At 39.0% G+C, this 27,706-nt stretch overlaps 1 long non-coding RNA gene across 1 annotated transcript; it reads left to right on the forward strand.

Annotated features, from left to right (window-relative positions):
• Nucleotides 1-22: 22 nt before the first annotated feature.
• Nucleotides 23-27,658, forward strand: LOC307195624. Its single transcript, XR_013830895.1, has 3 exons — nt 23-275; nt 1,023-1,344; nt 27,527-27,658. It is a non-coding gene; the product is annotated as an uncharacterized lncRNA (long non-coding RNA).
• Nucleotides 27,659-27,706: the final 48 nt, after the last annotated feature.

The following is a 27,706-nucleotide window of genomic DNA, read 5'->3' on the forward strand; positions in this document are numbered from 1 at the left end:
CCTGACGCGAGAATTGGCAAGTCCTGGCGCGGCTTACCTGGTACCCTGCGATCCGAGCGTGTTTTCTTAGTTTTATTCCTATGAATTTAATCGGGTGGACTGGTAGTTTGACTTACGTAAATAAATGTGGCTCGCACTCAGAGGCTGAAGCAGTGAGGACCTTCCCTGCGATGCATCTGGAGAGTACCTCCAGCTTGTAGGGATCCCAGTACTACACTGCCTGCTGTCGTCTGAAAACAAGTTTTTCTGGTGTTTGGTATTTTCTAGGCAGGAAGGTAAATCTACTCCCTGTTATTACATAATGGCCAGGAGCAAAAATCTTCTCTTTATTTTTAAACTAAGTTGAATAGCAAATTGTTTCCCTTTTCTCAAGTAGAAGTGAAATGAAAATATTCTGGCCTCTGACATCACTGGGAGAAAAAGCTACTGAGCGACTTTTCACCACGAAACTGATGCATATTGTTCCTTGCTAGTCTTACCTTTATAATCTGCATCAAAGAAGAGCTTGTCCTGCGTAATGTCTGCAGGAATTAAGTCAGGATCGATTTGCTAAATCTTGCTCCATGGCCCCTCACTGCAGGAAATAGAAAAGCTATTTCCAGCCCCGTAAACTATTAATCTATTAACGAGTTTAGTTCTGCAAGGAGGTAGGAAAGGTTGGCTTTGGTGAAGTATCTATTCATGTTAATTAGCTCATAGAGCCGACTTTAAGAGGGATGTCAGTGTCTCAGGTTTAGTTTGTTGTGAGGAAAACTGGTGTTAGAGAGTTAGGAGGCCTCAGAGAAATACCGGTGGAGGGGCCACCCACTGCCATTTTTATGAAGAAAAGCCAGTTAAAACGGTAACCAAAATGGTCGTAAGTAGAAAAGAAACTGCATAATGCCAGCTTTCAGTTAGTTGCCTCAAGGTGTAAAAGAGGCAAACATTTTTTTTTCTATTTGCTTTGCCTTGTATGGTAGACTGAATAATGGCCCCCCCAAGATGTCCATGTCCTAACCTTCAGAACCTGTATGTTATCTTAGGTGGCAAGAGGAACTTTGCAGATTTGATTTGGTTAAGGAGCCGGAGATTGAAAGATTGTCCTGGATTATTCGGGTGGATGGATCCTGTGTAATTATGATGATAAGAAGGAGGCAGGAGTGTCAAGTGTGAGATGTGATGACCAGAGCAGAGGTGAGAAGGAGAAAGAAGAAAAAAACAGATTTGAAGATGGAGGAAGGAACGAAGATCCAAGGTATAAAGGTACCCTCTAGAAGCTGGAAAGGAAGGAAATAGATTTTCCCATAGAGCCTCCAAAGGAATGCAGCTGCGCCAGCACCTTGATTTCATCTAACCTCCAAAACTGTAAGATAATTACTTTGTGTAGTTTTAAGCTGTTAAGTTTGTCGTAATTTGTTACAACAGTATGAAATGAACACTCCTTGGGTTGAGGTTTGGTTGTGTCTATGTGTGGCTCAAGTTTTTCCTGGCAGCATCCCCTTCAACCTCACCATTGCTTCCCCTGAGGTCCTTCCCAACAGCTACGATGTATCATATCTTGAGTGTCTTTTTGGCTATCAAGTCCAGAAATATACTTAGGCAATATGTACACAGAAAGGCAAAGTTAAACCCAAAACCTACCATAAAATATGTTTGAGAAGAGTGTGAACTCCAGGACAGGGTCATGGTTTTGTTTAGTACCGTTTACCTAGTGCCTGGTACACTGCCTTCCACAGTGTTGCATAGATTATTAGAATGTTAAACAAAGGAACAGATGCACAGAATACGGTTTCTTCTGCCTGCAGCTTGGTGCTTGCAGAAGTAAGGGGCACATGGGTTGTCACCCTGCTCTCCTCCCTGTCAGCCACCAGCAAACCGGAGGACTGCTCTACTGTCTTCAGTAACGAAATCCTAGTCAGAATGAATTTGGACATATGCATCAAAGCCTCAGAAAGCATAGAAAAACCACAGGGAAAACAGTTTTGTTTTACAAATAATGTATATTTGTGTGGTCACACTGTATGACAAACAAACACTGAAAGGACTGACATATTTGGGTGAGCTACATAGCAAAGCCTCAAACCACCAGCACTGTATTTCCAATTCTTCTCTCATTTCTGAACAAGCCAAGGTAATGATTCCAAGCCTTACTTCATTTCTGTCTGCAAGAAATGGATATGAGCCTGTAATGCATGGCTGAAATTACTTTTGTATAGATAAGAATGAATAATGAAATTTTCCACAAGGCCCACTTCTTCCTCATTACTATGAAATCATCCTCTGTCTTGGAACTAGAATAATTTAATTTGGCCTAAAGTGGAAGCTTTTATTACTAACATGCCTTCTGTTTTTGAGCAGAAGACAGTATCAGGCTTTGACCAGTACTAGAAGATGTGGCCTTATTTGTCCAAGTCACCATTATGATGTCCAAAAGTATAATTAATTAGTACTCTAACTGATAATGTTAGGAAAGACTCCAGTGATAGGTGGTGCATGTAAATGTAATCAGGACTGTGGTGAGTGTAATTTCCCCCAAAAGTATTGAGACACTTTGGGGGAACCCTTCCTTCTCTTATTGTCAGTACATTTGAAAAAGGCCATGATATGGGCTATTTGGTTGAATGAATCAGGAATGAGGACAAACTTAAATTTCTTCTAATTTTAATTATCTGAAAATCACAGTAGAGAAGTGATTGTGATTATAACTCTTTATTATAGAAGATGGAGGGCCGAGGTTATGATCACTTTGGAGTAAGTGCTCACTTTTGAATAAGAGAAGGGGCAGCTAGAAGCAAGGATTTAGAAGGAAAAGCAGCTTTGTGTGTTCTATGCCATTTCTTTTTTTAAAGAAAGCGTCTGCTTGTCAGAAGGAACTGTCTAGGATTTCAACCTGCACCAAGTCTCACATGCTAAAGGAGTTATTTTGCCATGCAGGGAAAAGAAATGTGGTTGCTATTTGCCACAGAAGATTGTACTTATTATAGTAGGGCTATTCCTTGTGAGTTCTTCCTTTTTTAACCTAAAACCTTAAAAGGGATATGTGTCTCTTTTATATGAGGCAGGTTATCCTGCTCTCTGAAACACACTCTATTTGGGCAGATACTACCCATTCTGTAAGACCTCACCACAAACCTTTCTTGCTTTAGATTGTGCTAGGCATTTTACATGCATTAAATTGTCAAACATTATAGAAGAGGAAACAATAATGCTGAGAGGTTAACTGCCTTAACCAAGATCATACGCTACATTTTGCCTCCCTGTCCCTAACTCTACCCCTAAGGTAGAGTTCCTTTACCACTCTACCACTCCTCTTCTGAACTTCTGCAACTCTTATGAGCTGTGCCATGCAATTTAGATGTAATTATACTCTTCCTCTTAGTGACCCTGGTTGTTTCATACATGTCAGTCTCATCATCTCAGCATCCCAGCATCATCCCATGAGATAGGAGCCCAGTTGCTTCTTCCTTTGTATTTACTCAACATAGCATGGAGCTGAGATTTTGGTAGATTCTTAAGGATATTTGTTGATTTGAATAAATTAAAACCTTGATGATCTTACAAAAACTAACAGTGTGTCTGTACTGCTTTACATTTTACTTGATGAGGGAATATATTTTGGTTATGTTTCATATATTACCTTCTTGCACTTTGGAATCTAAGATGTATTTGTACACTACAGAGCAGTTGTGGGGCAGTTGGCAATAAACCCCACTACCCCAAGGAATCTAATATATTCTAATATGGTTCTGTGAGGAAACGTTCACACAACTATGAAATTATTCTCCATATTTCAAGGAATCATTGATTCTTCAGGAAAGATTTCTCGGATGGTAATGATTTTAGCAGAAGTTCAGACATCTTTGTTTTGCAGAATGATATATTTTATGCTTGTAATTAATGAAGCTTTCACATATTTACTGCTTCTGAGGTACCAGTCACTGTTGTAAACACCATCCCATTGTATCATTTAGTTCTCATAAGAACCCTGTTGAGGTAATGCTGTTATGAACTTCATTTTACCCACTAGGGAAATGAGGCAGAGACTGAGTCACTCAAAATTACCTACAAAATGATAGACCCATGATTTAAATCCAGATAGTTTGACTCAAGAGATCATGCTCTCTGAACAAAATGAGAAGTCACTTCTTAAAATAAGAGCATAAACTGTCCTCTCTTAGTGTTAAATTAATATGCAATTTTATGCCTCCTCCCCCATTTCCTTATCCACAAGCATATTAATATTTGTTAGGTAAGTGCCCAAGAATTTGATTTCTGTTTAGAGGAAAACCAGTTATTCGTGATACCTAAATTCAGTATTTTCTAAACCCTATCAGACCCAATGTCACCCTTTTATAACAGATATTTTCTAATAGTCAATACTTTCTTGAAATTCATGGATAATGTAATCCACCTACACATATAAATACAAAAACATCAATATAATGACGACCTGATATAAAAGAGAAATAAAAGTAATTTATAATAGTATCTGTTTCAACGTGTAAAGGCATTAACATGCCTAAGCTATAAGAAATGACAAAGTAGTTAGAAAGTTACACCTGTTGCTCTAATCACCATGGATGGAGACTGATACAGGTAGGTTTTCCTGGTGGCTCAGATATCATCAGTAGCATTATTTTTGGTGATGAGATTTTCTGAAATGGTGACTAAATCTTGGTTAAGTTCTGGAAAAGTTCCCCTCGCTTGCCCAGCTCTGTAGTTCTTCCATTGTAAGAAATACGTTTTCACGTCTCTGAAAGCAGGGTGTGTTTTATAAGCACTGTCAGCCAGGTGTCAGTAATGATCATTGTTACTGTCATTGCCTGAACATATGCAAACCGGGTTACTGTTACCGATTTCATTTCCAGACAGACTCTTTGAAGACCATGTGAAGAATGGTTATAACCGCTAGTTGTTCCTATGTCCTAATGCCCCATCTCCTTCTCAAGCCCCTCAGCTCTTGCCCATAGCAGGATACAAGTCAAGTGTCGTTTCTTCCATGAAGCTTTCACTGACTACTTTAATCCACATGGATGTCTTTCTCCTCTGAAAACTTTCCATCAATATCTTTGGAAGGCTCAAAAAGTGCCAAAATCAAAACATACGAAATTGGTGTCAGTGGCTTTGAAGAAAACCTGGACACGAGTTGAGCACTGTTTTAAGAAATACAGCATCATCAAAATACTCGATAGCAAGAGAATAATTTTGTTTTGAAAAACATGGATGTTGACAACTCTGAGTCAAAAATTTTCTGAATATAAGAAGTTTTAGAAATACCTTCATTTATTTTGCTTTTTTTTTCTTTTATATGTGTCCAGGTGTGTTTGACTTGTGTCTAAATATGTCTAAAGGAGCCCTTTAAATAGAGATAAAATTATGTATAAGAATGCATTGTGTCATAGTTTATTGGCAATGTTTTTTTCCCTTTTCTCTGTCTTCCTCTCATTCTTGGTGATATTTAAGTAATATTATGTTTTACAACTGACAGTGTTTTGTCAGATGAAATGCCATAGTTTCCTTCCTGGAAAATTCATTGTATAGTAAAACAGTGCAAACATATTTTGTTTTTATATGTAAAATTATGTTAAATTCCAGGCTCAGATAGATAAATATAAATAGGTTTCCCTCCCAGAAATAGACCAGTGTCTTGTTGATGAGGACTTCCTGCGTGATATCTAGCATCCCTGGCCCACCTAATGAAAGCCAATAACAACCTCCATTCTTTGTAATATCTAAAACTCACCTCCACAAATTTCCAAGAGACCCCTTAGGAAGGTATCGCTTCTACAGAGATTTTCTCCTTTGAATACTTGGGGGTACGGTATTCCCATCGCTTTTCACTAGAGGGAGCAACTCGTCTCTAAGAAAGTGGTATATCTAGTCTATGATGGAAGAACTTTGGAATGGTCTCTCACTATAAATGAAATACTCTTGTAATTGAGATTGAATCATAATCTTTTATTCCCTCTAAGCTGTAATCGTTACAAGTTAGTTTTCTCACACAGGCTTAGGTTTGTTATAATGGCTTCCCATAATCAAATCAGGCCAAAGTATCTCATATGACCCTGCCTACTCTGACAAGGCCCCTACCCTGTATTACAGAAGTCATGGACCCAGTTTCAAGTTCCAGCTCTGCCACTAACTGGCTGTTTGACCTGGACAAGTAACTTCATCTTTCTGAGTCACAGCCTCCTCATAGATAAAATAGAGATTATAATACATGCTTTAGAGGCCTATTAAAAAGATGAAATAAGATACTGTAAAATATTTAACATTATAAGCTTTCAATGAATAGAAGCTGGTACTATTATTTGTATTGTTTTTATGCTGAAACTTACGTACATTAAACTATTGTCCATGGTATAATAACTGGGTACTAAATTCCATTATAAAACAGATAAGTGTTTAGGAGTTCAGAGGAGAAAGACATCCATGTGGATTAAAGTAGTCAGTGAAAGCTTCATGGAAGAAACGACACTTGACTTGTATCCTGCTATGGGTAAGAGCTGAGGGGCTTGAGAAGGAGATGGGGCATTAGGACATAGTAAGCATACTTGTCCACTACTCCAGTTATTTCAACATACATTCTAGACCTGCACTGTCCAATATAATGGTCAGTAGCCACATGTAGCTATTTAAATTTAAATTAATTAAAATAAAAAATTCATTTAATCAGTCACACCACATTTCAGGTTCTCAGTAGCAACATCTGGCTAGTGGCTACTGTACTGGACAGTGTGTAACATTTCATTGTGGCAGAAAGTTATATTGGACAATGCTGTACTAGACATACAGCACCGTCAGGTGGTAGAAAAAAGGCTTGCTAGAATTAAAATGCCATACCACAGAGAGAGGCTTATGCTTCATAAAGTTCTTAGAAAAAAATATTTAGGGCTTCCCTGGTGGCGCAGTGGTTGAGAGTCCGCCTGCCGATGCAGGGGACGCGGGTTCGTGCCCTGGTCCGGGAAGATCCCACATGCCGCGGAGCGGCTGGGCCCGTGAGCCATGGCCGCTGAGCCTGCGCGTCCAGAGCCTGTGCTCCGCAACGGGAGAGGCCACAACAGTGAGAGGCCCGCGTACCGCAAAAAAAAAAAAAAAAAAAAATTTATTAAAATTCATGCTTTCAGTTAACTTTTTTAGCAGAAATTGTGTGTGTTTATATTGGGAGTAAGTATTCTCACTGGAAGTACTTATCTACTGGCTCACTTAATATCAAAAAGATCATCCAAATGTTATGCAACCCACGTCCTTCACTATAAACCTTACAGATTTAAAATAATTTACCAAAGTGAGCCATTACCCTTCAGAGAAAGGACTGAAGCTAAATGAATCAAATTCAGAAAGAGTTAGTTGAAAAATTTGTGTAATTACATTAGTCATTTAAATAACCCATAAAATGTGTTCTTGGTGAATGAACTCCTACTGTATTTTTAGTAAGAAGAAAAAAATTTTAATAAAATGAAAAAAATAATTAATGGAAATAGTTATGTAGATTTAAAAATTTTTACTATGAATCTTAGGGATTTGTTTGGTACAATACCGAAAATTGACAGTAAAGCCCATTGAATAAACATGATTTTTATATTTGAAAGCATCTCAAACTCCTAAGGTTAAGAAATTTCATACAAGGGAACATATTTCTTTGCCTTTTCTAGATAAACTCTTTAAACATTGTTCCCATGAATTTGTGCTGTGGCTGTTAATTAAAACTCCAGAGCTCATATATAAGTTACAAAAATATCAGTAATTTTTTAAAGTACAGTCCCACGGTCAAAGAACCTTATTGGAACAACCAGACTGTCATGATGAAAAACAGCCCTCTTGTTTTAAAGCAAGTTTCATCAAGGTCATTTATACTTTGCACATAAAAATTAATTCAATATGAAAAGTTTGTATTATAGTGTCTAACTTGATACTTTGGTTTTCTTTCATAACACTTCATCTGTTACCTGAGAACTCTGCCTTGTGAATTCTTTGGCTCTAAGACTATATTACAACTTCCTTGAGTTTGTAAGCAATCCATTCTGTGCACATCTGTCTTAAAAATGTGAATGGTTGATTTGGAAGGAGACCATCATTCCTTCATTTGATCATTAATAGAGATTATCTCATCTTCCTGTATGACATAGGTAGAATTCACCTTATTGGAAAGATCAGGAAATCTCAGAGACATCAAGTGACTTGCCTAAAGTTATATAGCTAGTAAGTAATGTAGTGTGGATATAAACCCAGTTTGGCTGACTTCCAAGCTCTTTCCACTATGCCATGTTGCTTTTCTGATTTTTTTAAATCTTTGACGGTAACCAGGGAACTCAAGGACTATTGGCTCTTTCCTGATAACTGCTTTTTCCAGGGTTTATATTTTCAGTGCCCACCACCCAGAGTATCATCCTACAGTGTTGACTGCATTGATTGAATGATTACGGACTGAAATCCAGCTTTAACAACCATGGCAACCGTAATGTATTAATCTAAACAGAACATACGGCTTTTAGGAGACAAGTGCCCTCAGTGGAAGCATTTATTAAATGTGGGACAGATTTAAGAAACAGTACCGCCTGCTACTGCTGATATTTGTAACTTAACAGCATTTCCAGATTCTTAGACGTGGGGTTCAAAGAGTTCATTTGTAATAAATGAACTCAAGGGTAAAAAGAGCTCTGCCTGTAAATATTTCATTAGTTTTCACTGTACTATACTCAGGGGGAAATTTTGAAAGTAAAGGTTTGTTATCAGGAAATGCATGAAGTCCAGTTTGAAAATAATTCTAACTTACCCTGAGAAAAGAGTGGTAATCTGCATCCTTCCCACTTAGCATTTCATCTGCCCATATATAGTCTCTCATTATTGGAAACATTTCCCTGACTGTAAAAACCAAACAGGATCATCTTAACTGCTTTCTTCTCTCCCAAAGAGAGGAAGTGTTCTGGGTTTATCCCCAGTGGAATTGCTGATGAAATGCTGATCCTAGAACTGTGTTACTAATACAAAAAAGTAAACAGAGCACCCAATCTAAATTTGCTAAATTTTCTAGTCACCATTCTGGTCTGCATTGTCTTTTGGAGCACAGTAGATTGGATGCATAGATTGGAGACCTGACCACTCTATTTGGTCTTTCTAAACTGTAAACTCAAAACATATTTGTTGGTGTTTACTATATGCAGGACACCGAACTGTGTGATAGGATTCAAAGATCTGAAGGACGTGAACTTTGTTCATTAGGAATTTATGCCATTGTGGAGAAGATAGAGAAGTAGATAATTATAATGCCAGATGATAAATGCAGCAAGAGTGGTGTGAGCCAAGGGCTGTGGATTCACAGAACAGGAAGTTTATGTTCCTGTAATTGACAAGAGAGCTGTGTAAGAATTCACAGAGGAGACAGTTTTGAGATGAGTCCTAATAGAAAAATAGGATTATAAGAAGAGGGAGAGAGAGAATTTTAGGCTGAAGAAATACCCTGAGCAAAGACCTGGGACTCAAGTAGGAGCTCAGACAGCTTGGGGAATGGCTGAAAGAGAGGGCAATTAGTTGGGGGTGGGGGTGATGATTCAATGAAATGGAGTCTAATGACTAACAGTCTCTTATATACTTGTGTGTATAATATACATTATTATATGCATATAGTGTATATATGCATTTTAAAACCCTGTGAATATTAGAGGATATTGGAGGTCTTTAAACAGGGGACTAACATACATTATATCAGATAACTTAATTGCCAAGAAAACAGCTTGAAGCTTGTATGGTTAAAGGCTGGGAGATCAGTTGTGAAATGTTGAAATGATTCAGACAAGAATTAATGAATATATCTTTAGAAATGTGGTAGTAACAGAACAGATGACTTCAGAGAAATAATAAAAGAACTGATTAAAAAACTAGATATGAAAGTGGGCAAGGAGTTGAGGAAGATTGATTTGTTTTAGTTTGGACCACAGGGCTGGGTGGAAATGTAAGTTATGAAATATATGCAGAGGGTCAGGTTTTGACGAGAGGGGAGAAATCATGAGTTCAGCTATAGACAAGGAGAATTTTGTTGTCAATCTGAGGTGGCCCTTTGGAGATACGGGAAGATAAATTCGGGCATTTGTAGGTCAGGAGAAGAGTGTGTTCTACAGGTAGATTGGGACCTCAGTGTATGGGTGATAGTTGAAACTATCAGAGAGGATGAGAACACCAGAAAGACATGTAGAAGGAGAGGAAAGGAGAGCCAAGAATAGAACTCTGGAACACCAACATGAGAGAGACAGGTGAGGTGGAACAAGCAGAGAAAAATTGAGAAATAGCTATTAGAGGTAGGAGAAGAACCAGAAGAGAGTGTTGTCCTAGAAGGCAAGGAGAAATGGACTTCAGGAAACCAGGGTTAAGAGGATGCAGCCATGTTGAGTGAGATGAAGACTGGGAAGAAAAGTTCCTGAACTGGGCAACCGTGTGGGCATGGGTGTCTTTAGGGAGGACAGTTTGAGAAGAGTGGAGGGGCAGGATGGTTACAGAGTTGAGGAGTGAATGAGAAATGAAGAAATATAGCTAGCATGCGAGGCCAGTTCTTTCATAATTGGCAGTTCAGAAAAGGAGAAAGACTATGTGATTGATTCAGGGAGATGTTGGGTTGAAGGAAGAAAGTTTCTAAGAAGTGGAATTAAAGGAAGTCCTAATCATATATCCTTACTAAAGTAGGGATAGACCAGATGTCTTAATCATTTAGGCTGCTATAACGAAGTACTATAGGCTAGGTGGCGTGTAAACAACAGAAATTTATTTCTTATAGTGCTAGGGGCTGAAAGTCTGAGATCAGGGCGCTAGCATGGTTGAGCTTGGTGAGAGCCCTCTTCCCATTTGCAGACTGCCGACTTCTCACTGTATCCTCATATGATGGAAAGAAGGCAAGAGCTCTCTGGAGTCCCTTTTATAAGGGCACTAAGACCATTCATGAGAGCTCCACCTTCATGTCCTAATTACCTTCCAGAAGCCCCACCTCCTAACACCATCACTTTAGGGGTTAGGACTTAAACATATGAATTTTGGGGGACACAAACATTCAATCCATTGCATCAGCCCCCCTCCACACAAAAATGGAAACAAACTAAAAGGCAGTAGAAGAAAAGTTGGATAAGTTATGGCATGTTCAAATAATTGAATATTACATAACCTTTAAAGGAATAAAACGGATCCAAAGCAGTGACTTCGAAAAGTATCCATGTTAAATTAGAAAGATACAAAAAACATTGTAGATAAATATATCATAATTGTATTTTAATAAATAATATAAGTTGATACCCATATATCTATATAAACACGGAAAGGATGTGTACCCAGCTGCCAACAGTAGTGGTCTCCAGGGAAATGGGGATGAGAAAAGGAAAGGTGTTCTTTAACTCCTTGCTTCCTGCAATTTTAAAGAGGCGTGGTGACATTAGAATAACATTTGCACTTTTAATTTAAAATATTTTTCAAACAACATTAAGGAAAACCCTCTCATAAAATGATGAAATAATTTAACTTTATATGATCAAATACAGAGTTTAGTATTCACTCAAAAGAAGAAAACACCATAAACTAACATATTTGCTATGATAATTTTTTGGATTGGTATTTAAAGGCTGAAGCAAAAACACTTGCTCAAAATGTGATACTGATTTCAAGGTAAATGGAGGATTTTTTTTTTTTTTTGCTTAAATTTGGAAGATGAGGCCAATAATAGGTTAGAGAGTAATTTAAAACAACTGGAACTCAATCAGAAACTTAATTCGCTGAGATGAACCTCTGTATTATGGAGTATTGGTTGCTTTAACCAATGAGCTAGAAGTGACCTTGGTGATTTATTTGGTAGTAATTTTTGTTTGAAGTACTGTATATCTTTTAAAATATATCTATGTTAGTCAGTGTTCTCCAGAGAAACAGAAACATCAGGAGGTAGCTATAGACATGTTTATTTGGGGGAATTGGCTTACGTGATTATGGAAGCTGAGAAGTCCCACAATCTGCCATCTGCAAGCTGGAGACCCAGGAAAGCCAGTTACTTAATTCAGTCTGAGTCCAAAGGCCTGAGAACCAGGGGAGTGGATGGTGTAAATCCCAGTCCAAGGGCTGAAGAATATGAGATGTCCCAGCTCAAGCATGAGGCCCGGGAAAAAGAGTGAATTCCTCTTCCTCTCCTTTTTGTTCTATTCAGGCTCTCCATGGATTGGATGAGGCCCACTCACATTAGGGAGGACAATCTATTTCACTGAGTTCATCGATTCAGATATTAATCTCATTCAGAAATACCCTTCACAGAAACACCCAGAAATAATGTTTAGTCAAGCAGTGCAGTCAAAAGACACATAAAATTAACCGTCACAATATGCAAGTTAGTAATTAGTGAATAGTTAATAAGTATGTCTATTTTTTATAAAAAGTTATTTTATATGGAAGGCTTAGAAGCGAGATGCTGCAGTTAGCAAAAACACAGCTAGCTTCCAAGTTAAAAATTATTTATTAGAATTTCATTGCAGGTAACCGATTCCTTTTAAAATGTAAAGGCTCCTGGGCTTCCCTGGTGGCGCAGTGGTTGAGAGTCCGACTGCCGATGCAGGGGACATGGGTTCGTGCCCCGGTCCGGGAAGATCCCACATGCCGCGGAGTGGCTAGGCCCGTGAGCCATGGCCACTGAGCCTGCGCGTCCGGAGCCTGTGTTCCGCAACGGGAGAGGCCACAACAGTGAGAGGCCTGCGTAGCGCAAAAAATAAATAAATAAATAAAATAAAATAAAATATAAAAGCTCTTGTATTTATACACTAGTTAAAGTAACGTAAATAACTAAACCAACCTTCTTAGATTGAACTTTGGGGTCTAAATGTATTAACAGAAGTGTTAAGGAATAGGAAAGCCCTAAATAGGGGACTTGAAAAGCTTTAGGGTACAAGAGTCCTTGAGGACTGAGAGTAGATGGAAGAAGTATTTGTAAATGGAGGTAAGATGTCAGTGAAAAGACCTGAGAGCTAATACCTTACTCATGGTGTTAGAGGTAGTTGAGCAAGTCAGAACCTCAGCCCAGAGTCTATTCAGTGGTCGCTGGCCCCATCTTGAGGCCAGAGGGAGAATATAAGGAAAAGAGGAGACTGGAGTATAACAAGTCCCTCCCCTAATCTTCTCCCACCCCATCTTTATTAACAGCTACCAATGCAGAATAAAATAATATATGCAGAACGTACCCTCTCAGAACCTGGAAGTATGCTGAAATGAATTGAATACCAACTACTTATTGAGCACTTCCCAGTAAGTAAGTGTAGGTGTGGAGGCTTCCAGGATAAAGACACTGTTCCTGCTCGAGAGATTATCCAATGGGATGGAGGACATTACACTGCAGTTTGAAAAGGTGAATGTTAGGCATGTTTTACCAAGTACAGTCTGAGTGCTGAGCACAGGGGAAAGACCTAGTGATTGCCTGGGGGGTTTGGAAAGAGTTTTATAGAAGAGGGGACACGAGCTGGGACTTGAAGGAAGAAGAAAGGTGTTAGAGGAGAGGATGGGAAATGGGCAAGTATAGACAAAGTTGAGTGGCATGGGCAGGGGGAAGAAGGGGGAGGGAAGAAGGCTGGAATGTGAGTTGTGCTGTATTTGGGGGGCTTTGAGGCTCACTGTGAAGTACTGTGTTCTGCCATCGGCGTCCTATTGAACTCTGACAGCATGCATTTATTTTTTCCTGTTTAAAATTTGCTGACTTTATCCCAAACATTTTTTAATTTCAGGGTCTTTATATAAGATGAGATGTGATTCAATGGCTAAATTAGCCAATGTGTAGAAAGGGAAGGCAGGAAACTCCACATGGAAAATAAAATATAACTGCCTTAATTTAAATATTTAAACAAGAAAAGCTTTTAGGTTTTCAGAAAACAATAATTTATCTCCTGTAAATTGGTATGTTTTTTGATACCATTAGTTTCAGTTATTTTTCAATGCATGACTAAACCCTGGAACAGAACAATTTTAACTCAAAGCTACAAATGGATTTACTTAAGGGGAATAAGAAAATTGGAAGTTACATTTTATTTTCATTCTAAAAATAGCTAGAACATTATCATTAGAAACCTCTTTAGAAGTGGAATTCCATAAACTAGGACTCCACTGATGAAAAATTTTCCATAATCTCATCAGTTTTGCTTTTTCTTAGCAAACCATCTCTTCATGATTATTGTAAACCAATGATAAACAAGGTATATTAGAGTTATACTTACAATGTGTAAGACAGATAAGCCCTTTCATTCAATCTCATCAATCTTGGAAACATATTTTCAGTAAAGAAATATTTCTGAAATCTCTAGTATGTTCTAGGTACTGGGGATATAGCTTTGAATAAGGCAGGCCAAATCCCTGATTATTAGGAGTTTACTTTCTGGTGTGCAGAGAGAGACAATAAATATAAAAACATATAAAAAGGTAATCGGGGTGACTGTTAAATGCTCTAAAGAAAGTCAGTTTCAAAAGTGATTAAGGCTGGGACTTCCCTGGTGGCGCAGTGGTTAAGAATCCGCCTGCCAATGCAAGGGATACAGGTTCGATCCCTGGTCCGGGAAGATCCCACATGCCGCGGAGCAACTAAGCCCATGTGCCACGACTTCTGAAGCCTGCGCACCTGGAGCCCATGCTCCGCAACAAGAGAAGCCCGCACACCACAAAGAAGAGTAACCCCTGCTCGCCGCAACTAGAGAAAGCCCACGCGCAGCAAAGAAGACCCAATGCAGCCAAAATTTAAAAAAAAGTGATTAGGGCTAAAGTAGTAAGAAGAGGCCTTTGTGTGGAGGTGATTTTTGAGTTAGAACTGAATGGTGAGAAGGTGGGAAAAGCATCATTAACAGAAGGAACAAAAGAGCTAAGATTGAGACAAGTCTAATCAACAAAGAGTAGGTGTCTCGAGTAGTAAACTAACTTTACTGAGGAGGTGAAGTCAGAGAGGTGGAGTAGGCAGACCATGCAAGGCTTTGACGGCTGTAAGGAAGCTGGATTCTATTCTGTGATGAGAACCTCTGAGTTTTTGGTAGGATAAGGATGACATAATTGGATTCATGCTTTGGAAAAATCATTTGGGGATGTTACCATTTTTACCTGGGGTTTTTCTTTGGTGTTATTAAGTCTTTTAGCTAATGCAGCAGCTACAGCAGCATGTATTTAAGTTACTTTAGAATGTGAGTGAGTTGCTTCCTTTTTCCTAAATGAGTCAGAAGACATTATAAGCAGAGAAGACATAATTCATAAATATATAGACCTAGATAGATCTAAATTAGGTATAGGGATAGGGGTAGAGATAAAGACAGAGATGAGACAGAGACAGAGAGATGAGGGAGGTTCCTCTCATTCAACTTGTACCGAATAAAATCTCCAAAATTTGAACAAAACCATTCACAACTCTTTTTTTTCTCACCTAAGAGGTCCAAGGTAATCCTTCAGTGGATATCTTTAATAGTTATTAATGTCGAAATAAGTTCCATAGTATACTGTGAATATTGAAGTTGAGAAAGTAAAATTAACATGGTCTAAAAGAAAGTTAGCACATTTTGCTGTTTTCTGAGATTGCTAGTGTTTTGGCAGTGGTTGGCTCTGGGCAGGCATAATGTGGAACATCACATGGAAATCGAGTTGTGGAATTTTAATAAACTGCTGGTCTGCTAATAATTTGCTTTTGTTCAAACCATTTATTTTTAATTTGGCAGTTATTCCTAAATCTTAGCCCAGAAAAAAAAGTGTAAATTTTTCTTAGGAAGATGTGTACAGTATTAAGAAAGTGTAGACACGCCTTCACATCTTTCAGAAAGACATTTTATTCAGAGTAAACTACTGCAGAGGTTGCTGTAGTCCTTTGGGACCTCAAGTCACAATTAGAGAACAAGTGAAAGTAATAGAGTCATGTTTGAATAGCAAGTTTCAAGTAGTATATTTTAAGTGGCTGTTACTATTTTGGGAATACTGAATATTCCTTAATAGTACAGTACTCATTTCATGCCATATCTGAATATTATTTTCATACAAATGCAAAAATGAAAGCAAAAAGTCCAACTTCAAATGTGCAAGTTCCTTTAACTTCTGAATATATAATTTTTTCACTTTTTGATCAAATTCCACATGAGTGAAGAGCTGGGAATTTTTAGAATTCAGAGGGTCCAGGTACAACATTTGCAATTGCTTAATATGCTTCATTACATATATTTATCTTATCTTTCCCTTCCTGCTGAAGATCTACTTTGCAAGAATGTTTTCGTGACTATTCTGCCTCAGGCTATCAAGTCTAAAAAAATGAGGTTTTTGGCCTTCTACTAACTTGCTAGTGTCAAAGAACTATTGTCCTTCCCCCATTCCTCCCACCCTTTGAATTTAAGTCCAAAATAAATGAATGGTAACAAGTTTTCTTCACTGCTTTTTAGTGTAGAGTTCCAGTTCAGAAAAAGTTCTGTTCAAGAATGAATTCCAGCAGTGTTCCTATTGCCAACAGGCAGCATTAAAGTCTTGGAATATGGAAGTAAGCCAGAGTAAATCCTGCTCTATTTGAGTGAAGTAGTTTATATATGATAACATATGATTATGATTCTTAATGCAAACTTCATGGCCATCTTTTCTTGAGTTAAATGATGAGTGATTATGGGCAGCAAACTTAAAGGTGAAATCATCCCAAGTATGATTTTTATTCAGATACTGTGCAAATACAAAATATGGAGCAAGGTCCTAAGAGATAGAGCATTCTTTGGTTGTAGAATGGTAGTTGGATTACTCAAGTGGTCAGGCTGAAGGTTTTGGAGTGGCCGTAAGTGCCAGCATAAAGAGGGAGACAGCAGACAAACTGTTCTGGGGCAGGCTTCTCCCTTGGAGGTCAAAGGCCGTCCTGAGGACCCACCTGGAGAGGGAGTCTTGTTCCGCTTCTTCCCTGGAGATGGCCAGGCCTTCCTGAAATCCCTGGCCTTAGCCATGTGGAGCTAGACTGTGTAACTCACCGTTTCAGGAGCAGGGAGGTCAAGTCCTGCTCAGGGTCATGCTCATTCAATATGTTTCTGTGTTACCTCTTCTATTAAATGTCTATGTGTCCCAAGAGGGAAGAACTGTATTATTCTGTTCTTCATACATTCAACCTTGATTTTCCAATCTCTTCTCCACTTCACAACCAGAGAGACCTGATAAGTAGTAGCTGATTAGTTCACATCCTTAGTTAACCAACCCCCCTCCTCCACACCTGCCCAGTGGCTGATTATCTCTTAGGATAAAGACCTCACTGCTGGCCCTCTCTCTCTCCCTTCTAGCTACAGTGAAGGCTTTCACTTGCACGTTTAGGCAAAGTTCCTTCCTGCCTTGGGTCCTTTTTATGCAGTTTGCTTTGCCTGGAATTCCCTCTACCCCATCCTCTCTGCCTTCCTCACCCTTTTCACCCAGCTACCTCCTACTCACCCTCTCATCTCAACTCACAAGTCTTCCTCTTGTGAGGAAGGGAAGACTTCCTTGAGCCTCTACACCAAGTCGGGCCCTCCCCCTCATTATACACCCTCACTGCACTCTGCATCCCCATTTGTAGCACTTAACAATTGTAGTTAATTATTTATTTAATATGTTTCCCTTGGAAGATTGTAAATGCAATGATGACATCAAATATGTCTGTTAATTGCCAAACTTTAAGAACCTAGCACAGCATCTGGCACACTGTAGACATTCAATATATATTTCTTGAATGAATGAATAAACGATGAGCCAACAAATGACCAGCTGGATGGTCTGATTCTTTTTTGCACACTCCCTCCCAGCCCCCCCATGTGAGGGACAGGACAGTAGGAGACAGGTGTACATGATGGGTCCTATAAGGCTTAGAACAGTGAGGGTGGAGGAGGGCTGATGCAGAGAGGGGCTGATAAGCCTCCTTTTATTAAAAAAATAAATTTATTTATTTATCTTTGGCTGCATTGGGTCTTCGTTGCTGTGCGCGGGCTTTCTTTAGCTGTGTCGAGCGGGGGCTACTCTTCGTTGCAGTGCACGGGCTTCTCATTGCGGTGGCTTCTCTTGTTGCAGAGCACGGGCTCTAGGCACACGGGCTTCAGTAGTTGTGGCACAGTAGTTGTGTCTTGCGGGCTGTAGAGCGCAGGCTCAGTAGTTGTGGTGCACGAACTTAGTTGCTCCACGGCATGTGGGATCTTCCCGGACCAGGGATTGAACTCATGTTCCCTGCATTGGCAGGCGGATTCTTAACCACTGCACCACCAGGGAAGTCTAAGCCCCTTTTTTTAGAGGCAGTTACAATTCAGGAGGGCCAGAGATCAAATAGCCAAAAACCATATCCTGAAGAAGAGTGAGGGCTTTGGATTAAATGGTGAGCCAGGCCTGTAATGGTTGCTAAGGGATAAAATCAAGCAAAGAGCCAAAGATGCTGAAGTGAGGAGAAGTGAGTCAAAACAGGGGAAACCAAGGTCCTCTCGGTAGTTCCAGATGTAATTGTGCCAAAGCCTGGGGAGTCTTCTGTGAGCTTCACTCACACATTCATGGGTGGAATGTTCATTTAAAGGTGTCAGTCTAGGTTGCAAAGTATTTACCCCTACTTTTTAAATACACTTCCACATTTCCTCATCTGAAACCTTTACAGTCCCATGAGTTTGATATTCAGAGTTTTTTGGTTTTTAGAAAGGAGGTATATAGGGCGGATATACCATGACTTGAGTACTACACAGTGAGTTCTGAGGCAGCACTTCTTAATTATCAAATACATTAATAGGCATGTGGGGAAATGTATGAATATTCACAGTGACTGGGATAAATAAACACTATCAAGAGCCTCAGGATCACTTCAGGTCAAGTTTTGCTGCCAAATGAGATACAAAAACATCTTCAGAGTTTTTTCAATTTGGAAATTCTGGATGGGGAATCGTGAACCTGGTACAAAGCTTCGTTCCTCTGGCACCCTGTTAATTCCTGTTTGATTCTCAGCAGCAGGGGAGGAGCCGACCTGATCTGCTCAGGGCTTCCTCATTTCTGCAGGGAAATCCCCAGAGTCCTCCCAGCCCTCATCTGCCTGGAAGAAAACTTGGCCACCCCTTCCCTTTCCCTTAAGCTACTATGAGATGGTTGTCAGTCTACAATCCGTACTAAGTATCTGCTGTGTACAGGGCTCAGTTGGGAGATGGAAAGCTAAGCAGAAGGTAGACTATTTAGGTTTATTCTTCTTTAGGTAATCCTTCTCCATCCTAGACATCTCACCTGAGCTCTGTGTCTTATTTCCAACTGCATAATACATAGATCTACTTAGCACTCAAAAGCAAAACTGGTTATCCTCCTTCAACCTAGAATCAAACAAAGGACAAAATCTATTACTTATAATCCTTGTCACCATCCATTGAATGGCCCAAGCTAAAATCAAACTTTCATTTCTATACTTTTCACACATAATGGGCTCTAAATGCTGTTGAATTTCCCATGTGGGCCCCCTTCTCTCCCATCTCACTAAGCCTTCATCACCTCAAGCTGTTTCCAGGTCTCCTCTCTGCCCCTTATTTTATGCTGTCTCTTACCCATCCACCTCCTTCTCATTGACCTTAGTGATTTTTCAATAATAAAGTATTTTTAACATATTGTTTAAAAATGTCAATGTCGTGAAAAATAAAGGCTGAAGAACTTTGCAGATTAAAGGACATGAAAGAGACAAGAAAATGAAACACAATTCATGGTCCTGGATTTGGTTCTACAAGATAAAAATTGTCATATTATAAAGGTCATTATTAGGACAATTGACAAAATTGGAATTACATGGATTAAAATTTCCTGAATTTGAAGATTGTAATTCGGTAATAAAAGAGAATGCCTTTATTCTTGGAAAATACACACTGAACTATTAAGGGGTAAAAGGATTAACTACTCTCAATTAGTTCAGAAAAAAAATGTGTGTATATACATGTGAGTATATATAAATGTGTATGTGTGTATACACACACATGCATATCTATGTGTCTATTTCTGTATGTCTATATAAATAATACATATGTTATACAGAGAAAGAAAAGAGAAAAATAAAGCAAATGTGGCAAATAGTAATAATTGGTAAATCAGGGTAAAGGGTAGACAGGAGTTCTTTGTACTATTCTTGCTTTCTCTAAGTTTGATATTATTCCATCCTAAAAACTTATAAAAATTCAATTTTTAAATAGTAAACGTGTATTACTTTTATCCAAACACCAAACTTTATTGATAACACACACGCACACAATTTCATCAGCTTCCCGCTGCCCATGTAGAGAAATTTTAAGCTCCTCAGCATCATGCTCAGGACTTCCTATAATCTGGTCTCAAATTACTTTTCTACCTCACTGTTTCCTTTCCCTGTGGGTACTCATTCTATCCATGACGAAATGATCACCACTGTCGAGGTCCTCTTCTTATATCCAGCCATTCCCCAAAAACTTCATCTGTATGCCTAATAGGTTTCTAACTCTAAACTATATTCTTTTTGGTATTCCCACCCGTGTCCTACAGCTGTGCTCCTACCCCAGTTTTCCTGATCTCAGTCCATTCACCCAGTTGTTCACAACAAAAAACCTGGGAATCATCCTTTATTTCCCTCTTTTTTTTTTGTTACTGGCATTCAGTCCACCAACAGCTTTTTTTTGTCCTAAATGTGTACACTTCTCACAATATTTATCAAACCCACACTATTTATAGACGTAGATAAGATAGATAGATAGATGATAGATAGATAGATAGATAGATAGATAGATAGATAGATAAAGATACACCACCATCAACTCTTGCCTGGACTTCAGCAAGACGCGTATCCTGGTTCTACTCATCCCCTTCATAGTGTCCTTTCCACACACAGCCAGAGTGAGCTTTCCAAAACATGAATCAGAACGTGTAATTCTTTTTTACAATGGCTCTCTCCATGGCTTCCTTAGAACAAGTCCAAGTGTCCCCTATGGCCACAGGGCCTTTGTGCCCCACGCTGCCTGTGCCTCCAGCCTCAGCTCCAGTTTCCTTCCATCTGGCTGGGTGTGCTCCCAACCACTGTGTCTTCTGGCTGTTCCCCCAGTGTGCCAAGCCCTTTCCTGCCTCAAGTCTTTACATGTGCTGCTCCTTCTGTCTGGAATGCTCTTCCTTAGGCTTTTGAATGTCTGTCCCTTCACATTATTCGTGTCTTACTCAAATACCACCTTCTCAAAGCCTGTCCTGACCAATATATCTGGAAGAGAACCCACAACCTTGCCATTTACTGTTCCCTTGTCCTGCTTTATTTTCTTTACATCATTTGTCACAATCCAAACCATATCTTTTTTACATGTATGTTCATTTTCATAATGTCTCTCTCTCCCATCAGGATATAAGTATCCTGAGGCAGGGACCTGGACATCTAGCTCACTACTATATTCCTAGTACCTAAAACAGTCAGTGAAATACAGTCAAAATAAAGAGAGAGACAAGAAAAGAGAGAGAAAGACAGAGCTTTGTTTCCAGCTCAGAGTCTGTTCCATTCCAGCAGGCTGTGCTGACAATTTCATGTTTGTAATTTTTTGCTTGTAACAACAAAAGATTGGCAACAACCCAAATGCCTATCAATAGAGGACTATTAAAAACATCATGGAACATGCATACAATAGAAAAAAAAAGCCACCTGTATAAAAGAATGAAAAAGATCACAATGACCTATCTCTGAAATAAAATGAAAAGAGTAAGTAGCATACCTGTGCTCTGACCATCTGCCTTCCTGTCTCTGGGCCTTTACTCATGCTGCTGCTTCTCTCTGAAATGCACTTCTCCAGACCTTTTCACTCTCTGTCAAATAGCACTTCCCAGAGAATGTACCCCAACAAACTATTTAAAATATCTTTTACACCCCCTCATTCATTAATCTCTTGCCTTACTTTACTTTTCTGTGTGGTAATTATCATCCAAAATCATATTATTTACTCATACATTTATGTATTTTTTAAAATTGTTTGTCTCTCCTACAGGAATGTAATCACCATGAGGGCAGGGACCTTGACAGTTTTATTTGCTGCTGCATTGTCAGGGCCTAGAACAGTGGCTGGCGGAAGTTAGAAACAAGAAATGAGATAGAAAGAGGTAGAACTGAGTTTTCTAAGTCAGTTTCTGTTTGATTCTAGAGTATATCAACCACCACAATGAGCTATCCCTCATTTTTAAAATCTTCTGTGTTAGGACCTTAGTGCTTTCAGTATGAAAAGGACCTTAGAGATCATCTAGTCCAAGTTTTGATTTTGCAGAAGAGATGACTGAGCTGAGAGCCAGGTGATGTGTGGAGGTCCAGGGAATGTGGGGTTCAGGGATGAGAGGACTTTTTTTTCTTTTACTTTTTCAGCTTTGGAGTATGTAATGTATTACATTTTTGTTTTAACTACATAAATACATTTTGAAAAATATCAGTAAGATGGTAACCAGTTCAATAATTCGGGCATAAACACTGTAAGGGTTTGGAGGAACGTAAGTCACTATGGGCACAGTCACTGGTCAGAGCAGCCTTCCTGAAGGATAACATAGCTGGCCCTTAAAGGACAGAAAGGATCTGATGGTGAAGAGGAAGGAGCATTTCAGGAAAGCACTGAAGGAGTAAGGAGTGGTTGGTGGGGGGCCAGGGGTAACCCAGGTATAGGAGGGAGACTCTAAGAGGAGAAACCTATTGCCATCTGTAATATGGTTTACTCTGGAAATAGAAACTGGAACATCAATCTATAAATCTTTAAAGCCAGTAATGGAGAAACTTACTCTCTTATGTTTTTCTGGTTTATATACATTAACCTTTTTTTTTCTTTTCTGTAGACAGAATATGTATGCCAAACAGCAGTTACAGATTATTATGGATTGAATTGTGTTAAAAAAAAATATGTTGATGTCCTAACCCCTAGTACCTCCAAATGTGACTTTATTAGGAGGTGGAATGTTGCAGATGTAATTAGTTAAGATGAGGTCATACTGAGGTAGGGTAGGCCCCTAAGCCAGTATGACTCATGTCCTTCTAAAGAGACAGCCCTGTGAAGACAGAGGCAGAGATTGGAGTTATCTGCCAAGGAACATCTGGGGCTACCAGAAGCTGGAAGAGGCAAAGAATGGATCCTCCCTGGAGGCTTGGGGGGAGCATAGTCCTGCCAACACTTTGATTTTGAACTTCTAGCCTCCAGAATTGTGAGATAATACATTTTTATTGTATTAAGCCACCCAGTTTATGGTACTTTGTATGGCAGCCCTGGAAAAATAATATATAGTTTGTACTTTTACAACCCAACTTTTAAGTGAAGCCCAACCATAGTAAATCATCACACTGCTTTCTAAATGGGTTTAGGCAGCACTTGGTGAATTTGATTAGAGCTCTCCCTATATCTTTTTGTTGGTTAGTAATAATGATTGCTTACATAACACCCATAAATGTGTGAGCGTCTTTAACTGCTCTTTGCACATAAATCCTTTATAAATTAATTGCAAGCAGAGGTGGAGTAATTCAAGCCACAAAGAGTGAATAACCACCAGATTCAGACATAGACCTTCTGTTTTCATTTTCTAGTTGAAAAGCTCAAGCTTCAATAGGCTTTCTTTTCCTTTTCTCTTAGTTGAAGCATTAATTTCTGTGTATAGTTGATCAAATGATTTAGTTATTGCTTTCTTAAAAAGCACAGACTCTAACTTTTTGGCTTTAAGTTCATGAACATGCCTGTCATCTGGTTATTTATTATACCTACTCTCTTGACTATAATAATAGGTTTAGGACTTACTATCCCAATAACTTTGCTAACTCATATCCTGAATTAGAGATAAAATTCATAGAGAAATTAATGATACATATATGTAAACCCTCCTAGGTACAGAGCAATTTTCTCATGGTTTATATCAAGTTGCGCTTTACTTGTCTTTGTTTTCAAGGCTCTCAGCTACTGCCTTGATGATTTCCTTTTCCCCATTTTTTTTCTGTCAACGTAATCTCTTATACTAAAACAAGATTTACTATTTTGTCTTTTTCTTTTCCAGTTCATGTGCTTTCATAATAAGGATAAAAGAAAATTTTGCTGTGTTATCATAAGACAGAACAAATTAGGTTTTTCAAATAGATTCTAGTATGAATTGCAACATGTTTAAATTGATTGCCCCTCCTTACTTTACTCAACTTTAAATTTAATTCTTAATTAATTTTTTTTTTTTTTTTCTGGTACGCGGGCCTCTCACTGTTGTGGCCTTTCCCGTTGCGGAGCACAGGCTCCGGATGCGCAGGCTCAGCAGTCATGGCTCACGGGCCCAGCTGCTCCGCGGCATGTGGGATCTTCCCGGACCGGGGCACGAACCCGTGTCCCCTGCATCGGCAGGCGGACTCTCAACCACTGCGCCACCAGGGAAGCCCCTTAATTAATTTTGAATTCTTTTTTTTTTTTTTTAAGACTTGAGGGTCATGAGAACAAGTTTGAGCTTAGTCACATCATATGGATTTTAATCTTTATAGTTATCTTGTAATGCAAACAAATATTAGTCATTCTAATAAAGGGTTAGAAGAAATGTTTGGACGTCTCATAAGAGTTTGACTCAGATAAGTTATTCCAATAATACATTTTCTCCTCTTCAATTATTGCTTTCCTTCTGGTCTCCTGTAAGCTTCTTAAGTTCCATCTGACTCTTAAATGCTTTAAAGTAATGCTCTGGCTTAAATATATTAGGGGAAATCATCAGATTTGCTTTATTCACAAGATATTACCATTTTATTTGAGGGAGATTTTAATAATTATTGTTTTATATTAAATGGTATCAAAAATACATTTTGTAGTTTCCTTTTACATTTTTCCTTAGTCATTCTTTACTGATTCATAATATAAATGGAGAACAGTAGATAGCCCCTCAGTGACTGTTATAAGGAGTCTTAAAGAATTGGCTGGTGCTACAAACAAGATGAGTTCTTTTAGCGCTTTATCTTCCATGTCCTCAGGGATGCCAAATAAAAGTTGCATTTAGCAATATTTGCTTCTGATATATGGCACCAGCAAGAGCTCCGTTCAGGTACAGGAATCTGTGTCAAGAGGCAGGTTCTGGCCCCATTGTTTTAGCATCTGTCTTGCAGCCCCAGACTGAAATTCTTCTAGGAGTGAGCTGAGGGAGGTGATGTGAGGGTAGCCTGGATTTGCCTCCTGTCTTCTCCTCTCTTAGTTACTTGGGCAGATTCCTCCCCCTCTCTGGATATCAGTTTCCTCATTGGTAAAATAAGGAAATGGCAGATAGCATTTGTTGAGCATTTTGTGCCTGGCACGGTTCCAAGCACCTTACATATAAGATCTGTTTAATCTTCACATACTCGCTCAATCCCCCTCCCCCACCAAAGTGTCCTTACTCTAGAATGTAAACCTCACAGGGCAGGGATTCCATCTGTTTTGTTCACTGGTACCTCTGGAACAGAGCCTGGCACTCAACAAATATACACTGGATATTGAATAAATGAGGTACAGAGACATTAAGTAATTTACTGATGCTCATGAAGCTAGTAAAAGGGACTGAGGAATTGATCCCAGGCTGTTTATCGCCAGAACCCATACTCTAAAGCACTATGTTATACTGCATAAAATTAGGTAACTGATAGCTTCCAAAGCCATGTCTCATAATGCTGGTTTCACATCAGAATTATATCTGGTGCTTTAAAAAATACTGATGCCACTATCCCCCATTAAACACTCTGATTCTCCTTTAGTGGGTTTGGAGTCACTACATTCTGTCTGAAAATTTCAAGTGCACTGAATTACATCTAAAGTTGAGACTCAATGCTTAAAGTTTATATCAATAAATCTCTTAATTTTATAAATCTTAGAAATTTATTCTGAAAGTAGTTCAGACTGAGTCTGGAAAATAGAAGGTCAAATGGGAGACAGTAGGACCAAAGCCTGCTTCTGAGTTAGGTTCATTATCTGGCTCATGGTTGGGTTCATGGTTGAGATCATGGATCTTTCTACAAAGACTTTCCAACTGGTCCTAAATGTTACATCAGATTGGCCTGTGACTCATAACTAGAGACTTTCTATAGGCTGATCATTAACTTATAATGATCTACGTGATTTAAAATCAGTGGTGTAACCATTAGTGATTTAACCATCTGCCTAAATACCCTATTATATAGAATATACTATGTCTTGTCTACAAGGAATTCAATAATCTTGCACCAGCAAAGGAATGAAATTACTACTCTAATATCCCAGTAAGAAGGTAACAGTGATAAGGAAAGTTCTGACAGAAAATGTTATCATTGTTTTTATCAAAATAGTAATTCATAATTTTCAAGTTTATACTTCCATTTCAGATATCTGTGTCTAACAATAAATGGACAGCAACCCTCCCCTGGGGCTGGACTTAAGAAATTGTTTTTTACACAGTTTTCAATTAATGATCCACGCTCTACTAGATAAACAGAATTTTTGAAAAGTACTTTTTGGTGAAGCATTATCCCTTCAATTTATCAGATAATCTTTACCACAACAGTGCAATCGAATATAGAGCTGAATGACCTGAAATAACATCCAGCCCCGGAAGACTGGTATTTGATTGTGCTGTAGGTGACTTCCTGAAACTAATTACAGTAACCAATGTGTTTAAAAGTGCCTGTGAAATTGATTGAGCTTCTTAAGAAAAAAAGTACTGTGCAGATATCTTAACTCATTTACTTCTAAAAATTCTCTTAGTTTACGTTAGTATAAATTATACAAAAAGTGGATGCCAATTCAGGATTAAATGTGCAAGAAATTATTAGGGTAAAAGCCCGTGACAGAAAACGGAGAGGGAAAATGGGGAATGTGAAATGAAAATATGATCATATCTTGGTCTTACTTAAAATCCTACAATGCCTTCTTGTGGCCCATAGAGCATATGCAGTACCTTGAACATGGCCTGTAAGGCTCTGCCTGATTCACTTACCTTCTCAACCTCTTTTGATTCTTTCCCCTTCACCTTCTTCACTCCAGACATGTTGGTAAACTCCTAGCTTCTTGAAAATGTCCTTCTCTCCCATTCACTGGCCTTTGCACTTGATAGTCAGTCCCTACCTTTTCATAGAGTAGCTAAATCTTACTCCACCTTCACATCTCAGTTTAATCATGACTTCTTCTGGGTACTGTCTCCGACGCTCCATCAAATTCCTTGCCCCTTTCATCATTTTTGATAAAACCTAACGCACCGTGTTGCAACTGGGGGAGATAGGTGGGCTCCTGAAAGTTAAGATGTTTAGGGCTTCCCTGATGGAGCAGTGGTTGAGAGTCCCCCTGCCGATGCAGGGGGCACAGGTTCATGCCCCAGTCTGGGAAGATCCCACATGCCGCGGGGCGGCTGGGCCCGTGAGCCATGGCCGCTGAGCCTGCGCGTCCGGAGCCTGTGCTCTGCAGTGGGAGAGGCCACAACAGTGAGAGGCCCGCGTACCGCAAAAAAAAAAGTTAAGATGTTTATACGACTTCTGTTTTGTCACAGTGTGATGCTCTGATACGTGTTATGTAATTTTCCTCTGCCTTGCAGTAAAGACCACTACTCTCTGTTTTTATAGTTCTGCCTTGTCAAATGCCAACCCATTTATAATTTGTTGTCTGACTTACAGCATGCATTCAGATATTTTCCTGGCCCATCACTATAGTAACTGGGAGAGAGTCCTCATCCTGAAGGAGCTCAGAGGACACAAAAGCAGAAGCCTGAGAAGCAAGAGCCTACACAGAAGAAAGGAAAATCTGAGGTAAGGGTTCTCTTCAACTCTTTCTGTGAAAGAAAAACCTTTGATGTT

Source organism: Stenella coeruleoalba (genome assembly GCF_951394435.1).
Source record: "Stenella coeruleoalba genome assembly, chromosome: 12".
Lineage (NCBI taxonomy): Eukaryota > Metazoa > Chordata > Mammalia > Artiodactyla > Delphinidae > Stenella > Stenella coeruleoalba.